Source organism: Oryctolagus cuniculus, chromosome 6 (assembly GCF_964237555.1).
Source record: "Oryctolagus cuniculus chromosome 6, mOryCun1.1, whole genome shotgun sequence".
NCBI classification, from domain to species: Eukaryota; Metazoa; Chordata; class Mammalia; order Lagomorpha; family Leporidae; genus Oryctolagus; species Oryctolagus cuniculus.
In genome coordinates this window covers 13,876,638-13,894,528 of record NC_091437.1, presented here as the reverse complement: position 1 = coordinate 13,894,528, position 17,891 = coordinate 13,876,638, and the positions used below count along the sequence as shown (strand labels likewise).

General features: G+C 46.2%; 1 long non-coding RNA gene across 10 annotated transcripts in view; it reads left to right on the top strand.

The window, feature by feature from the left end:
- LOC103347857 (uncharacterized) overlaps nt 1–17,891 on the top strand; it is a 371,873-nt gene that overhangs the window by 188,334 nt on the left and 165,648 nt on the right. For all 10 annotated transcript variants that reach the window (XR_011389670.1, XR_011389669.1, XR_011389671.1 and 7 more), the window contains one exon: nt 15,927–15,983. This is a non-coding gene — a long non-coding RNA (uncharacterized lncRNA). The remainder of the gene's footprint in view (nt 1–15,926; nt 15,984–17,891) is intronic.

Below are 17,891 nucleotides of genomic sequence, written 5' to 3'. Positions count from 1 at the left end.
TCCGGCTCACAAACCTAATCAATCCAATCCTATCTGTCCACCTAGATCAGGTAGAGGTAGAAGGGATAAGGAAGGAGCCAAATAAACACAGAGAGGAGCGCACATAGTAAGATGGGCACTGGCCCTGTTTCCCTAGTGACTTAAACAGTTGGAAATAAGATTGTATGAAAACTTGCTAGTATGGTGCTTTCCGGGAAGGAAGAGGAGTGAGATGGAGGGAAAGAGGTGTGGGTGTGGTGAGCTCGCCTGTGCCACAGTCCGTTCCCCAGTTAGGAAGCGGTGTGAGCTTCCTGCAGCACTATTCCCAAGCGTAGATGGGACTGCTTCCCAGAAGACCGTCAGCAAGCCCTGTGGACTGGGTCTTCTCCCAGAGCAAAGAATGTTAATGGTCACGTTAATGGTAAGAATACATGAGAGAAAGCAGTATATCAAGCTCCCCGTGCAGTGCCTCTTGAAGTCGAAGGGGTGGAGTTGAGAAAGTAGATACAGTGTCTTGAAAACAGAAACAAGCCCTTGTTAGATTGATTGAAGAAGCCAGAAAGTACGCAAATAATATGGCATGGTGTCTATAAGGCCTTCTAATAAAATGTTGTACCACACGGCACCAGTCCTCCAAACCAAACGCTAAGAATACCTGAGCCCGATATATCACATTAGCAGAACTGCAGAATAAATCCTACCCTGGATCAGATAAGAGTTGTTGCCTTCTTTCCTAATGAGAAGCCAGAGTACAATTAAGGAAAGCTATGGAAATGTGCTTCGGGCTGTTAAGATTACAAAGAGAGTTCAGGGCTGGGGATAAAGAACCAGGAGAATAGGATCCACAATCAATTACAGAGAGGGTCCTCCTATCTCGGACAGGCACACACATTTTGATATCTCATCAGGGAACCAATTGCATCCAGGCGCCTTTTGGAAGAAAGATGTAGGAACATGCTCCCTCCTATTTGGGGAATGATACAAGGGGGCTATTTTTGAATGATTAATTAAAGGGAATCAATCTTCATTGCTTTGCTACTGACGTGCAAAGCGCCATGCCTGTGCAATAATCACATGCAATTATTCAACTACCCCTTTGGCAAGGACAACGTAATTAGTCCTGGTGGTGTCGAGAGATTCTCTTTATTCCCAACAAATTGGCAGTTTTAATCAAGTGTTGCTGGAAATTTATCATAACACAGGGAAAACAATAGGTGAGGTACAGGGCCCCAAGCTGTGTGACTCCTATCTACAATGGTACAAATTTACAATGCTAACAACATGATAAATACTACCATTCCGAGAAGGCGGTGATTATAATTTCATATCAGCACCAAGACTTGGCAGTTCTTATTTGTTTAGAAACATGGCTGTAACCCTTATTGTGCTGCCTTGGTTTATTTGCTGAGAGGGCTGAGGGGAGCCCTGGGTGCTAGTGCCCAGAGCTTAGAAGGGTGCGAAGCACAGGGTCGGTCCAGGGGCCACATCCGGAGATACTCACCTAGTCCAACTGCCGGAACCTGGGAGCTGCAGAGAGCAACACCTAAAAGGCAAAATAGCCAGTCACCAGGTCCAAGTGGCTGGGGGGATTTTCTGGGTACCCAAGGACAGGCTCCCTTCACCTCGGCTTTGCCCTTCTTTTATGTATTTGCATGCCTCTTAAAATCTTAGGACCAGGGGCTTAGATTCTTCAGGTCTCTTGCTTAAGGCACTGTGCCAGGTGCTGGGCGATGCAGTTGTGTTGTCTCCTCTGAGCCTCTGCAGGGCCCATGGAAGGGAACTGCTGTTACTTTTAGCACCCATGCATTTACAGAGGAGGAAACTGAGGCTTGGAGAACACAGTGGTGGAGTAAGGAACGTGACCCCGGGCAGGGCCTCTCCAGGTCTGTGAGCTCGACGTGGCCTCGTGCCTCCCCGGCTCCCCTGCTCATCCCCATTTCTTAGCCGACACGGTCACTGTTCTTCAAGGCTTTGCCGTCTAAAGGCAGGCTTGCTGTGCATGTGTCATGAGCTGGAATGCCACCACCTACCTTATCTCTGCCCTTCTTGTCCAAGAAGTTCCCTGCATATTTGTTTATTTCGTGGTAGGCTGTCATAACTGGTGGATATGAGGGGTCTTCACAAAGCTCGTGTATTATGGGGAAGCTATGTGTGAATCTCAAAAAACTTTTTGCACCAAAATAAACTTATCTTTGGATTCCAGTTTTCTGCAAAGTTGTTAAAGTCCTGTAGTGTTTGTGTGTGGGTGTTAGTTGTGGTGGGGCACACAGAAGACAGGAATTTCTCAATCCTACCTCATCAGAAGAATCACTTGGAGTCCTTGTTAAGAATCAGGTTCCCATTTCACATCTGCCCAGTCAAGTTCCCCAAGGGTGAACCTGTGAATCTGTGAAGGAAGTACTCCAGATGGATCCCAGGACTGTGTGCTAAGGTGCAGTATCTCGGGAGGTACGGCCCCAAGACTTTGGTTCAGTGGAATTTCAACCATTGTGTGGCTAAACATTTCCCCTGTTCGACTGATCTGGGGAGATGTGGCTTCAATGATACGGAGTGTCTTCTAATGGACTTTAAACTTAGGCATGGTAGTATTCAAATGTTTCCCTAACTTCTCCGGCCAGGAGTCAGTGTCTTCAAGGAGCCTCTCATGGGGCTAGGGACTTGTAGAACCTACCCTGGGAGATCCGGTTCCAAAGGATGCATGTGACAATCACCCAGACATCTTCAACTTCCAGCTTTAGCAGATACGGAATCATCTGTGGGCAAAACCACTCCCTGTCTCTTCCCTGCAGGCTTTTAAAACAGGCGCTAGAAAACATTGACAAAGAAATGGTGCCCAACTTATCTGGGAATTAGACGGTGCAGAATTTACTTTTTTCAGGTGAACTTGAGAAATCCGTTCTCTGTTTGAAGTGGGATTTTAACAGCAGCTCCTTCGAGTCATGTTGGAGCACTGCTGAGGAAACAAGAACGTGGTCCAATTTTTCTTTTTCTGTCTCTGCTGTCACCGTGGCAGCAGAGGTTGAGGGAATAACCGTGGTTATTTAAAGGCTGTTTTGGCATTCAGAAGGAGTCTGAGACCCTAGTCTGCAAAGGCTTGGGAAGCCCATCTCATAAATCAAAGAATGTTAGCCCAAATCCCTTTGCTTAAAGGTGAGCTGTCTTCCAAACAAAACCTAAAAGCTCCAAGAAGTCGTGATCAGCACGCTTGGCCCCAGAGCAGCTGATTTCTGGCCCGTGTGAAATGCCGCGCAGTGCAGGCAGGTTTCAGGAAGAAACACATCAAGAAGTAACTCCCCAACCGGCAAAGCTCATTGGCGGATGAGGCCTTGTCAGCGCTGCCCTGATCTCACCTTCACCCCTTTGTTCTACTTGTTGCAAGAAGGAACATCTGGCTCAGGGCCTGGAAAGCAGACTCCATCCTCCGCTTGCACCTGCCCCAGGAGGAGAAGGAGAAATGCTTTACTGACAAAAGGTAGGATTTTCAGAGCCGCATTCCCGCCCATTAAAGCAGCTTGTTTGATCCCTTCAAAGCTCAAGATCAAAGGGAGGCTTTTCCGGAGCTGCCAACCCATAAAGCTGCAGGCAGGGAGAAGGCCCTCTTTGTGTTGACACAGCCAGGTGGACGTGCCTTGCCAGTTCCCAGCCAGAGGAGAGGCCCTGGGCAGGTTGGCTGGTGCCACGGGACTGCTGGACCATCCCAGGGAAGCGAGAGCCATTCTAGCCAGACCCTGGCCAGTCAGTACCACTCTTTGGCCCAGAATCCTCTGACATCTCCTTTCTCCTCTCTCCTCTTCTCCACCTGGAGGCCAGGTTACCAGCATTTGTTTTTATTTTCTAATCCCTAAGACAGAACTACATGTTTCTGTGGCCAGGGAACGCTCCCTCACCTCCTCCTCCTCCGCGATTCACTAACCCTGCTCGTGAGAAAGAATCCTGTGTGTTGAAAAACTTCATCTTCTGTGATGCTCACCGGCTTTCCCTCTAGTGGAATGTCAGAACCAGGGAAATGAGCTTGGGCTCACTTCCCTGAGAAACAGTGATGGGAAGATTTGGAGTCGCCGGCTTCTCGCCACCTCCCTGCCTGCGGCACGGTCCTCCTGGCCCCGGGCCAGTGCCACATGCTGGCCCTGGCCCCTGCTCAAGCAACGACAGCACAGAGTCTCTTCTGGTAGACAGGCAGCCAGATTGTGGCTTCCTCTGGCAAGGGCTACACAGCTTCATAGATTTTTGCCTTAAAAATGATAACAGCCTCCTCTCATACACAAACAAACACGTGCACACCCAGCAGAAACCTCTCAGTCACTCAAAGATGCATAGGACTGCATAGAAATAACCAAGAGTTTGTACTTCATGATAGACACATCTAAAGCACAAACTGACAGGTAGGAGAAATGCCAAATGATTTTGAAGCTGGAGGGCAGAGGAGAAAACAGAAGAAATAATCCATAAATACCTGAAAACCATGACAGAACCCAAACATGACAAAGGCCAAGGACTTGGATAAGGAGTGCTGACTTCTGTAGGCTGAGTGGGCCAGGGTGCAGCCACACCAAGTCTGCTGTGGGTCCATGGATTCACTGTGTCTCAGGACAAGACTTCCCCATAGCAAACAATCTTCGTGGAAGCAAAAAGAGATGGGACCTTGGGATTCTGGGTGCAGAAGCTTGCTAACACATGCTCTTTGTTTTAAACCCATGCCTCTTTCCCAGGTGCTCTGTATGGTGAAAGGACTGATTGCCAGGCAATGCAGTACCAAAAGGGAGATTCTGGGGTTTTACCCAGAAATGCCTGAATAAATTCGCTTGGAAGAACAAACAGTATGTGCACTCACAGGAGGGAGAGCTGAAGTTGTCGATGCAGAGAAGTAGCATCATCTGTTATCCTGCAGGGGAGAATGGCGCTTGAGTGATGGATAGGGTACAGGCATGAGAAGGGAGGCAGGTGGAGAGGGAGGGTGAGAGTAGGTGAGGAGCCAAGGCAGAGGGAGGGGAAGCCAGTCATTTCCTGTGTATCTCTGCAGGCAGAACACTGATTTGCAATGGAGCCAAGAGATTGTGGACATTACTGAGTCACCGTGTGGCTGTGTGTTTCTGGGCTCTGCCTGGACGGTTCTTCTGCTCCTGTTTCCCCCGTTGGCCTGGTGCTCAGGTGGTGGTGGTAAATGGGATGCTGAAAATGTTTCATCCCCAGTCTGTATAGCTTTCTCCACTAAAAAGACAACCAGAAGGTAAATATTGAGGTGATGAGATAGAAACAAGGCTTTTCATTAGTTCAGAGGCCAAGTTCCAGGTTAAGATGTAAACTTGGCTGTTGAAGCCTGGGTAGGAGAACAGCAGAGTCAAGTGTGCTGTTTCATTGCCTTCCCTGGCATCATAAAAATGGAGCAAGGGTTTCCCTAAAGTTGGCATTCTCTTGGGTTTCACTTTTCTGTGAACATTAGAGGCTGCACTTTAGCAGCTGTTGACGGCAGTTCAGAGAGTCGAGGACAGATGTGTTGGCAACCACGTGCGTTTTGCAGGGAGTGCAGATTTTTCAGATGTATGGTTCCAGAGAACTGAAACTAACAGGCAACTCAGTTTGTTTTAGCAAACCCTCTATGAGGACATGGGACCCCAGTGAGAATAATTGTCTTGCTGAGATCTCCGGGGATGGGTTCACTAAGAATTGTAACAGGGAAGCCCTGGAACAGTGAGGTCATTTGGTCTGTGTGACTGCTTGCTGAATTGGAAGGTGGCCACTCAGAGGGAACAGGCAAGGTGGTAAAGCAACTGAAGTTAGAAACTGTGTCTCTCAGCAACATCAGAGCACGTCCATCAGTTAACCAAGTTCTTGGCACAGAATAGGGGCTCAATGAAAATATTTGGCTCTTACAGCCTGCATGTCATCCTTGAGTGTGTCCTTTGTTCCCATGCACAAAATATATTCTCAACCTGTTCTCTGCTGCCACCTGGAATCAGCCACGCCCTGGCTTGCCTGGGGTGTGGGAACACTCTGTGAGTCTCGCCATATCCATGTTAGGTTACCGCCTCCTCCACACATCCCATTCTTTCCATCCCAGCCAGAATAGTCCTTTGTAAAGGTGAAGCAGATGATGTCAGCCTTGTGCCTGAACTCTCCAGTGAGCTCCCTGCCTACAAAAGACACATCCTTGGTTCCACTGGCGGCTCCTCCCAGCTGACTTCTGCTCCAGCCGCCTGAAGCTCCCTGCCATCCCTCCAGCACGGGAGATGTTCTGCCACCTCAGGGCCATGGCAGTTGTTTTATCAGCCCCACTTAGCCACCTGCTTGCCACCCTGCCTTCCTTGGATTACGGATTATGCTCACGTGCCATAATCGTGGCCATGCCTTGCCTGACCATCCCATTCAAAATCACACTCCCCCACCTAGGGCTCCTTGCTTTCTTTCTTTTTTTTTTTTTTTACAGGCAGAGTGGACAGTGAGAGAGAGAGAGAGAGAGAGAGAGAGAGAGAAAGGTCTTCCTTTTTGCCGTTGGTTCACCCTCCAATGGCCGCCGCGGCCAGCACGCTGCGGCCAGCACACTGCACCTATCCGAAGGCAGGAGCCAGATGCTTCTCCTGGTCTCCCATGGGGTGCAGGGCCCAAGCACTTGGGCCATCCTCCACTGCCTTCCCGGGCCACAGCCGAGAGCTGGCCTGGAAGAGGGGCAACCGGGACAGAATCCGGCGCCCCGACCGGGACTAGAACCCGGTGTGCCGGCGCCGCTAGGTGGAGGATTAGCCTATTGAGCTGCAGCGCCGGCCGTCCTTGCTTTCTTGTTGCCCCCAATACTTAGGGTCATCTGACATTGTATGTAATTCACTTGATTGCTGTCTGTCTACTACCAGAATGAAAGCCACATGAAGTCAGGTGTCTTTGTTACATCCCCAGGGACTAGAACAGTAACAGGTACACAGAGTGTTCTGCATTAATATTTGTGCAGTAAAGCAATGGCAGAACAGATGCAGATCTTTCTTGTACATGATTAGCAAGTTCATTGCTCTTTTCTTACTTCAACAATAAAACTAAGATGCCTTTGTGTTTCCGAAGATGAGGGTTCATAAAAGCCACACGGTGGCAAAAATATGGGCATCAAGGAGCTCAATTCTAGGCTTGGCTCCACTATATTAGTTGTGTGACCTCTGAGATGTGATGTTCTAAAAAATGAAGTGAAAATGATAAAAATTTACCTAGTGTAACTCAAAGAGTTGCTGTGAGGACCCAAACATCATGTATGCGCAAGCAGCTTCAGAGCCACGAAGCACTTGGTATATGTACATTCTTACTGTTCCTTGTGAAGTGGTCCTCCCTAAGGAAGTTGCCTTGCACTTCAGGGAGAGCAGTAAAGCACCACTTACGTGAGACAAGTCATCCTATCAAATCAGATGCCTGGTTAGCATTACAGGCCACATCCAGGAGGCGCTGGAGCCCTTTGAACACTTGGAACTCCTGATGAATTCTAAGCAGCAATTATCAATGAGAAGTTATCTTGATCTACCTGACTCAGTGACTCATTTGGCCGAAATGAATAGAAAATTGTCAGTGAGTTCTACTGAATGATACTCAATCCACAGATATATATTGAACTTCTAGTATCTTTATGGTAGATGCTGAGAGAAAGAACAAATTGGGTAAGATTATAAACCCTTTGGCCACAGATTTAGTCTAATGAAATGCAGAATCCTAGCATCCATCAAACAAATGTGTTTCATCGTCCTGAGTAGCTCTGACTGTAATATCCACATTTCCAGCACCTGCCTGCTCCTCTCAGATCCTGTCTCCTCTTGTGATGCGTTAGCAACTCTCAAAAACAGCATGAGAATTCCGTGTCTATTTCCAGGGTGTTTCTTCTACCTGAACCGCCTTTTCCTTGCTCTGTTTGCTCTTTCCTTCCCAGCCTTTTCTCCTACTCCCTTTCTCTAGCTCACACACGTTAATCTTCAGTTCTCAGCCTGGTCCCGACTCCGGCAGTCCGTCGAGGTTGTGTTGCCCTATCCATTGGGAGTCCCATGCTGCTCTGCTCTGCCCTCTCCAGCAGCACTTAGAGAACAATCCAAGTTGCATTAGGATGAAACATAAAGTCTTTCCCTGAGGCAGTATCAAGGCACTTCAAAATGTTTGTGGATAATGGAATTAAATGCAAATTTTTGTTTCTGTGTGTGCATACTAAGGGGTCTTTAAAAGTTCATGCAGAATGTGTAATATGAAAAACCTATGCAGAAATTTCAAAATTTTTGCGAAAAAATAAACTGATCCTTGAATGCATTTGCTGTGAAGTTTTTGAAGTCCCCTTGCATACTCAGATGCTGGCCTCCTGCTCAGTCTAATTTGCCACTCTGTTGCCTGCAAATCCTGGCTTCTTTAAGCTCCTCAAATTCTCCTGCCTGAGCTCTAGGGTCTTTGCCTTTGCTCCTGTGTAAACAGTGTGTTTGTGTCCTAATTCAAACGTCATCTCCTCAAATATTTGTGGAATGGTTGATTGTATATTTGTGCCCCCAATATCTAACAAGGCTAAAGAAATATTTGCAGAGTGACCTGAAAAGATACTGTAGTCTCTGAAACCCACTGTTGACATGGAAGAAACTATAGCCATTCTTGAAGTGACTGTTATCCACACACCAGCTTCTTCTCTCTTATGTCAATGGGTTGCATTTCTGAATTCATAGGATTTTGCTGAATAATTAGAAACTTGTGAGATCTTAGAACTTCTGTGTTTAACCTAACCTGTTCACTTATTAATGAGAAAACCTTTTTCAAATCATAAAGTGTTGAGTTGTTGCAATGTCATGGTTTTCAAAGCAGGGCTTCTTGACTTTTTCAGTTAACAGAAAGGTGGAGTACTATGTCTGTGAATGTGCTGGTGAGAGGAAGGAACTAGATATCTCCACTGAGGGCCATGACTTCCTGTGGAGTATGTGCCTAAATGCCAACCTCCCAGCTGCCTCTGCATTTCTATCCCATCACTCCCTTGTGTCCTTTACTAAGAACACATAGAAAAGTGGGCGTGACATCAAGACTTGGCAAGAACAGACAGATGCTAAAACTACTAATGACAACATTTTAATGCTCAGGCCATCTCTCCTGACTATATCACAGGCGAGAGCTGCAGACATTTGTTTGACGTGGATTGTTGAGTTTGAGTTTTGATAGCTTCAGTGTCTTGGTCCCATCTCTTGTCACCAGTGCACCTGGCATTCACAGCATAGGAACAAAGGCAGAATGGAGTTTCCGGAAGTTCAAAGGCTTCTGAGATTACTGATTTGCTTGTGCTCAGAGGCCAGGCAGCACTCCAAGATTAAGCTTCTGTGCTGATTATCTCAGGCTGTTGAAATAGAGATATGCTGGTGCAACTGGGAGTGTGGGAACCAGGGACTCCTAGAATTAGGAAGAGTCTTTAACAGCCAGTTGCAGAGGATGGTCTGCATCCAGCAACTACAGTGGTCTTACTAAAAGTTTAATCAGATTCCAATAATCAAAGAAGCACAGGCTTTTCAGAATCATTTGATTTAACGGGAACTTGTCCAAAACTGGGCCAGAGGAATGATATATCCTGTTGGCCAAAGCAAACTGGATTCAAACCAAAAATTAGTCTGTATTTTTCATACTCTAGTAAATACACTTGGAATTATATATGGAGAGGAAAATCTGAACAGCTGGGCGGAGGTGTTGAAATTCTTGGTTTTGAAGTCCTGCCTACTAAATAATATGGAAATGTAGCTGCTGCATTTTCCTCTGCACACTGTTCCTAAATCTGGCTTTACTCTACCTACTTCATTGTTTGAAGGCTTTGTGAAAACCTTCAAAAATCACAAGTCAATAGGTGTAATTGATATCAAAGTTTAATTTCTTGCCTGCAGTTGATATGTTATACCACTGCATTGTTTTTAATTTGTTTATTGAAAACTATGTCCTATTCTTGGGTCTATTGTAATTACAGTAGGCTGCTGTGGGTAGTACTTGAGAATCATGGCCACGTAGGAAATCAAAAAGAGGGGTAGAATAAACACAGCATGATCTCATATGTGGAATCTGAACAGAGAGGGGTAGAGAACAGAACAGTGCGTACGTGAAGTGCAATAGGAATGCTGGCCAATTTTCAGTTAGAGGCATATGCTTCTGGACATCTGCAGAGTATGACTACTATACATAATACTAGAAACTCTGTAATTATAACATATAATATTATAAATACTATAGTAATAATACGTGTATTTCAAAACTACTGAGAGAGTTGATTTTAAATGCTTACACCCCACAAAAAATGTATCTGAAGTGATGCATCTGCTAATTAGATTGATTTAATCATTCCATGAAATATACATATATTAAAATATCTTCTACCCTGTAAATACATATACATATTGCATGTCACGAAAACCTTTTTTTTTTTAAAGAAAAGAAAAGCAGAGGGGTGCAGTGTAAAGAACCGTGGGCTGCCGTTGGCCCTGCTGCTGACTACTGATTTTTGCACACAGGTCACTTACCTTCTCTGAGCCTTGCATCACTCACCTGTAGAATCCGTGGGCTGGACTGGAGCAGAGAGCACCAGGGGTCTTTGCGGGATGCGAGCTGGCTGAGTAAGCAAGAGAGGCTTGCAGGCTGCACCGAGACTTTTGCAAAGTTACTAGGCCTAAAGGGAGCTAGCACCAACCCAGCTCCGAATATTGCTTCAACCTCTAGCTATTCAGAGGAGCCAGAAACTGATGTATATGTGAAATTTCACCATTTTTAATAGACTTCGTTTTATAGGGTGGGTTTTTTTTAAACATTTTTAAAGTTTATAGTTAACTTGAACTTGGAAACATGTGAGGAGTCCCATGAAATATACCTGAGGTTGCATCTTGCCTCCTTCTGACCTTTCGAGAAAAGGGCACTTAGCGTTTTTCTAAGGTGTGAAATGTCATGGAGGACTGACAAGGTTGTGCCGAGTTCCAGACATTGTATTGCCATCAGAACTAAAGATGAGAATCTGCAGAGGAGAGCCTGGCTGTGTGCACTGGTCACCCCTTTGCCTCTTGCGTCCCGTCGTGTTTCTCTCCTCCCTGGTCCACAGCCCAGGTCACCCAGGAAGAGGGAGGGTCTCACTGGGCTGGGAGAAGTGTGTGGTCCAGAGGCAGCGGCTGAGTCAGCCTTCTTCCCACGCGCTGAGTCCTTTGTGTGCTGTGTCGTCTTCTGTCCCCGAAGTTCTTGACAAGTTGGAACACTCAGGGAAATATAATATACGAGGGGTGCGTCATGGACAAATGAGGCAATTTCTCAAATCTAGGTTATTTTTCCAGGTCAGCCACCAAAACTGAGTTGCTAAAGTTCTCCAGTCAGCACTGTGTAATCATTAGCACCACATTTCATGCAAATTGCTTGTCATTATGTGGGGAGTTGAATTAATTAATTATATATGAAGAGGAAGCTATGAACAGCTGGGCAGACACTTTGAAATTCTTTTTGTGTGCTGCTTCCTAAATAATATCATAATTTGGCTGATGCAATTTTCTCCCGACCCAGATTGCCCCACACGATAAACTTTGTTGCTTCTTCCAAGCCAAGGCTGACGACGATGGATTTCTGAGGTCATCCAGCAGTAACAGTGGATTTGGAGCACATGTCTTTTGTTAGCTGGGAAATTCTGCAGCCACTGAATATTGTCTAAATAAGCACATATGTGCTCTGGGAGGTTGCTGTTCTTGTGTTTATCTTGGGCCAACACACATGTAGCACCCAGTCCTAACCCAATTCTGCCATTCCCGTCACCCCCAGGATCTCCGGAAGAGACTGTCTTCAGTGTGGCTCTGAAATCACCTCTGAACTTGGAAAGAAGTTTTTTCCCTCGGGCTACATTTCCATGTTGAATGTTTTATAGTACTGCAAGTGAAATGGTTTTGCACACTGCCAGAAAGCTCCATTACTTGTGGCAAAGTGGTGATTTGTTATACTGAATGACATTTAGTTAAAGATACCAAGAAAAAAAAAAAAAAAACAACTGAGAGGTAGAAAGAGAAAGAAAAAGAGCAGGAAAGCCAGGCTCACACTGGGAGGCTTTGTGTCTCATCTGAATCACTTCCATCCCTGCTGGGGTCTCTTATCTTAATGACTTTGCTAAAGGAGTTGTCCTGTCACATCTATTTAAAAGCTTTTGCCTTATATGAATAATTTACCAACAGAGGCAATTTGGGAACATCCTGATGAGATTTTAAAGAATAGCTTGGTGATAAGGAGCCAGCTAGAAAGACTTGGCTGTAAGAATGGAAAAGTTTCTCACAGGATCCTGAGGGATTTGTCCTCAAAGGCGGTTAGATCCATTCTGGTATCAGGCAGGGGCCCCTCAAGAGCTCCACTTAGAGGAATAATCCGTTTGAAAAAGCAGATTCAAGGAAGGCAATAGGTAATGTTCCCCAGCCATCAGGAACATTGTGTATATTGTTCTCATAAATGTTTTTGAGTGCTGTAGTCTTAGCGGAAGTGGCATGTAAGGTGTTACTCCTATGCGCTGTCCGACTTTTGCCCACTGAGTGTCAATATTTGTCTGAGGCTCACCAGCTTCGTGGGGCAGTGACCTGATGTGCTTGATGGGGCAGTGATCTGATGTTTGGTCCTAAGATTGTACCCAGAAAATAATTCCCAGGGCTGCAGAAACACACCCTGGAAATAACTTAGAACAGGGCCCCTCTCGGGGACTGTGTGCCTGGCTTATACTCATGAGAAAGCTGAGCTAGCAACAGCAAGCATACCAGCAGTTAGAAATTCTGCTAAATGCAGACAGCGTTTACTGTGCCTACCCTGCTGGGCATCATAGCTTAGCAACACAGTGTGCTGTGCCCATGGGGAGAATCATACTGTCCATTACCAGCCCAGGAAAAGATCCAAATTCAAAACTCAAGGTATGGTTTCTACTGGATGTTACACCCTTGTTCAAAAACAAAACAAAACAAAAAAACCTACATTAGGGACTGCCCATAGGCAAAGAAACATATGTTTGAAAATTTACTGTGTGACAGGTACTCAGAAAGTACATTAATTAAAGATGTATGAATAGAGAAGTGAGAAAATATGTCACACAAGAAATGGAGTGATGGAGTGGACCCTGACACTATCGCCCCCTGTCTTCACGCTCCTCATCACCAACTGTTGATGGTTGTGAAACAGGGTAGACGGGAAAACCCAGGTCACCTATGCACTTTTTACACCCTGAATGCTGGAGGTAAGTCATGAAGGCCTTATCCACATTTTTCTTAATGCAGGAACTCAGTATGCAGAGGAAAATATCTTAGGTCCATAGTGGACGGTGAAAGGTTTCTGTTTGCTGTTGACTTTTGTAAGGTTTCCACTCAAGTCTTGTCCAAAGCAAACATCTCGTCAAATGCATTAAGCTCTAGGATTAGGATCTGACTGCATACTAGAGGCTTAATTGTAAGTAGACATTGTGCAGTGTGCATGACAGAAGTGAGCTGGTCTTGGTGGGGGGGTACCCAGGGAAGTCTGCTTCTGATGAGCCCTGCCCCCTGGCGAAGCTGGGCCTTCCAGCTGAAGCCATGGCTGGGTGGTACTTCCTGTAAGGAGTTTCCCTTATGGGTGCAAGGTAGCTGGCTCAGTTAGCAAACCTGCTATAGCCTGGGCCTAGAGACCAGGGGCAGAGTAACGGCAAGAACAGAACCAGGCAGTGGGCTCTGTGGAAAGGAGATGGCCAAGAGGCACATTGTCTGCATCAAACAGGCCTTGCCCTTGGCAGGCAGTGGGAGCGGGAGGGGACTTTCTGGCCTTCCACACTGCACGGGCCCCCAACAGACAGCAGGTGGCTGTGAGCTAGAGGTGTGGGCCTCCAGGCTGGAGGATTTACATCTTCCACTGCTGGTTCCCAAATGAACTTCCAGGACCCTCTGGGTCTACTTAGAAATGCAAACCTGGAGCCTTCTAGAACCTCGGAGGCTGAGGTCATGATGATTTTATTTTCATTTGTTAGAACTTCTCATAGCTTAGAGCCCTCTGGGCTCTAGTATACTCTTAAGTGGGGGTGTTTCTTAACGGCTTTTTTAAGTTCAGGGGGAGAGCAGTGAGGAGATGGAATCCCTGCTGCCAATTCCTGTGATGCTAAGACACCCACTCTGCAGTATGCTGTCATGGCAGAATGTCTGTTTCTTGAATGTGTCATGCAATTTTGCGTCATCTGATTTTGTTCATGTCATTATCCTGTTGCTCTGTGTCCTGCCCCACCCCCCACCCCCGCCACCTTTCTGTTCACTCTGCCTTCAGGGCCCAGCAAAGACTCTGGGAAACCTTCTCTGAGCACATACCTGGCAGGTAGAACAGGACGGTCCCTCATCTGCACTCACAGAGCCACAGAGAGATCTGCTGCTCCCTGCTCTCCAGCACTGTGATGTGGCCACACCATTGGTCACTTAACACGGGAAGAAATGTGTGTTGGCTGTGCACAGTGCACAGCACAGTGCTGAGTGCTTGGACACTTCGATGTGACTTTCACATACACTGTGTGGCACAGGTTTTATTAGTCCTGTGTACAGATGGAGGAGTCTGATGTCACAGGTGTTAAGGAACCTGTACAAGATCGTGTGTCAAAGTCAGAATTCCAGCTCCTGCAGTCTGGTTGTGTAGTCCGGCTCCCAGCCACTCTGCCTCCCACCTTCCATTTCGGTGCCTGTCTTCCCCTTTCCAGAGCTTAGTTAGTTTCTGTCCTTTCGACTTCTTACCTTCGCGCTTCACCTGCGGCAGCACTCAGTGAAGGGCTTGCAGAGTTTGGGGTATCACACAGCATTCGGCTGCGATCACTGTAAGGTAGGTGGGAAGTATGAGATGAAAAGAATGCAACGAACTGCAGAGGAGAGAGGTCACGTGTCCTGAGGAATTGACCAAAGGTTTCAGTCAGTAAACAATGGGGGTATTTATCACACATTCGCTTCTCACATACTGAGGACCACTATGAAGCAGTCACTAAGATACAGAACATCAGATTTCTCAACATTTACGACACTTTCCCCAAACTTTTCATTGATTTTTGCTTTCTTCCAACCGAAGTTGGAAAAAAGTTGGAGAAATTAGTATTTCCTGATGGGGTGTCTAGATTACATAACCTTAGAATATCAGAGGCTTTTTTTTTTGTTAAACAACTGTTTCTTGAAGAATTACTAAATGCACTGTCATATTTTGGAAGGAGTAATTAAGAATATGATGGCTGGAGTAGGTGCTGCTTGAGACACCTACATCTTGTACCAGAATTGCATTTCAAGTCCTGGCATTTCTGCATCCAGTCCAGCTTCTGCTAATGCGTCCTGGGCAGCAGCTGATGATGGCTTGAATACCCGGGTCCCTGCCACCCATGGGGGAGACCTGAACTGAGGTTCTTACTCCAGGCTCTGGCATGGCCCAGATACGGCTGTTCTGGGCATTTAGGGAGTTATCCAAGGGATGGAAGAGCTCTCTGTCTCTTTCTCTTTCTCTTTCTGTGGCTGTGCCTTTCAAGTAGATGAAAATAAATAAATGTTAAAAAATGATTGATATAATAAACAAAGACTGCAGAAAGATTATATAATCTATCCCTCAGGGTGTGAAGTTTTAAAATATTTATTTTGTTGTGTTTGAGATTATAATGAGGCTCATTTTTCTTATGTCCTCGCAAGTCATGTCACTGCATTGCTAAAATCCAAGCACAGCTCATGGAAGAGAGTCAGGTGCCTAATGAAATATTTCTAAATCTTGGGTGTTACTCTTCACTTTAGAAAAAAGAGAGCTTAAGTGTAGGGGGAGAAAGTCAACCACTTTTCTTGTTTTAACTGCAGGACATCTCAGAGTTTTCATTTGCTGACAGTCGTTTTGACTATCAAACATGATATTATTATATATAATTGCATATCAGTATAATAATATATTAATATATTATGTATAATTATAACACGGCATGTTTTTTGAAGATGGGATTTTTTTCTCATTTATCTTCTGAACAGGGGATGATCCAATAAAACCATTGTAGGAGCCACTGATTGGATACTGCATTGCTGAAGGTAAGAAAGAAATTCTGTTTTTCTGTTGTTTTCCTATTGTTTCATTTTTTTTGAGTATAGTGTCATGACCTTTAGTTAGTGAACAAGTTAATAACTTAAGACTTACGCACTATATCACCTTGACAAGTGCTGAATCAGATGGATACAAAGTACTGTTAAGATTGTACAGTTTGCTTATTGGTCATGATAGTTAAGTGAGGCTGTGATGCCGGCACTGAGAGAATGACGAAGTGGGGCCTGTTGCTGCGGACAAAAAGCGGCCCTGCAATATTCTGTGAACAGACGATGAAAACAAACTGCTGGGCCTGGAAGCTTCGCTCTTCATTCGGGCTGGCACATTCTGTTCAGGTTTTAACGATCACAGTCTGAGATCTGGGGAGAGAAGAAAACAAAGGGAAAACTACTTTGTATGTTTTCTCCAACAGAGATTCTTATACCATAAAATTGAAACCTCCTGACTCACAAATGAGACAACCCACATCAACTTTCACCCTCATTTCTCTTACTGGTCTCTCCTCGTTCCCTCTCTCTTTTCCATCTAATACATGCCAGTCAATAGCATTTGAGAAACATTGAATAAACAGTTGAATAAACAGTTGTTGTGCAAAACCAGGGTGCAGAGGCGGAGAATGCATTGGACGATAGTTTATCTTAAGAACTGGTCGGCTCTCGTCTACTTCCGGGGAAGTTCTTGGTCAAGGAGGGAGAGCTTTGAGGTTGCATCAGATGTTGGATTTGCAACTAATAATTCCTCCTGTGTAGGGGACTGGGGAAATAGACAAGGAAGACAAAGATGACCTTCTGTAACTGTTCATTTAAAAGCTCCGTGGGGGGCCGGCGCCATGGCTCACTTGGTTAATCTTCTTCCTGTGGCGCCAGCATCCCATTTGGGCGCTGGTTCTGTCCTGGCTGCTCCTGTTCCAGTCCAGCTCTCTGCTGTGGTCCGGGAGGGCAGTGGAGGAAGGCCCAAGTGCCTGGGTCCCTGTACCCACATGGCAGACCAGGAGGAAGCACCTGGCTCCTGGCTTCAGATGGGCGTAGTTCTGGCCATGGCGGCCATTTGGGGAGTGAACCAACAGAAGGAAGACCTTTCTCTCTGTCTTGTCTCTCTCTCACTGTCTATAACTCTACCTGTCAAATAAATAAATAAATAAACCTATTAAAAAGAGGTCCATGGTTTTATCTGCTTCCAGTTGTTGCTGGTGGCCTTCTGAGCAGGTCAGTGCCATTTGCTTGGGGGCAATGCTCAGCTGCAGGCCAGGACCCCTTATAGAGGTACAGCAAAGCCTGTGGTGCGTAGCTCAGTACGCTCTGGGGGTGGGCCTGTTACCATTGCCCCTTCTCTGACCCCAAGGCCCCTGAGGTGGAGCTACAGGACTCAGTGGCATCTTTTGTATTTCCCATGGTTGCTGCGTGTGCCACCAGGTCTCAAAATGTACTTGTGGGGTTTCGCTGTTGCTGGCGACTGAGTGATGAGATGGACAGGCCGGTGCCATTGAGAGAAGCATTTATTACTTCATTTCCTAGGGGAAGGGGGCATGCCGTGCCCTGCAGGGCCACACAGAGAGGTCCCAGGATGTGGTCAGGAGGCAGAAGCAGGAAGCAAAGACGGCATAGGCCAGAGCCACATTAGGGTTTCTGTGGGAAAGTCTAGGCAAGCAGCTGGTAGTGCCTGGTTTGAGTCTGGTCGAGAGGCAAGGGGTGTAGCCGTCTCAGACTTGATTTACTGCAGGGAGGTACTGAGAGCTACAGTGGTTTGCATAGGAAAGGCAGGCTCTCACCCAAGCTTTTTGCTGCTCTGAGAATTGGCTGGCTCTGGGAGGGGCAGTTTCTCCCCAGCCAGCAAGATTGTTAAGCTATAAAACATCACAAGTTATATAGAATTAAGAGCACAATTGGACCATTCCC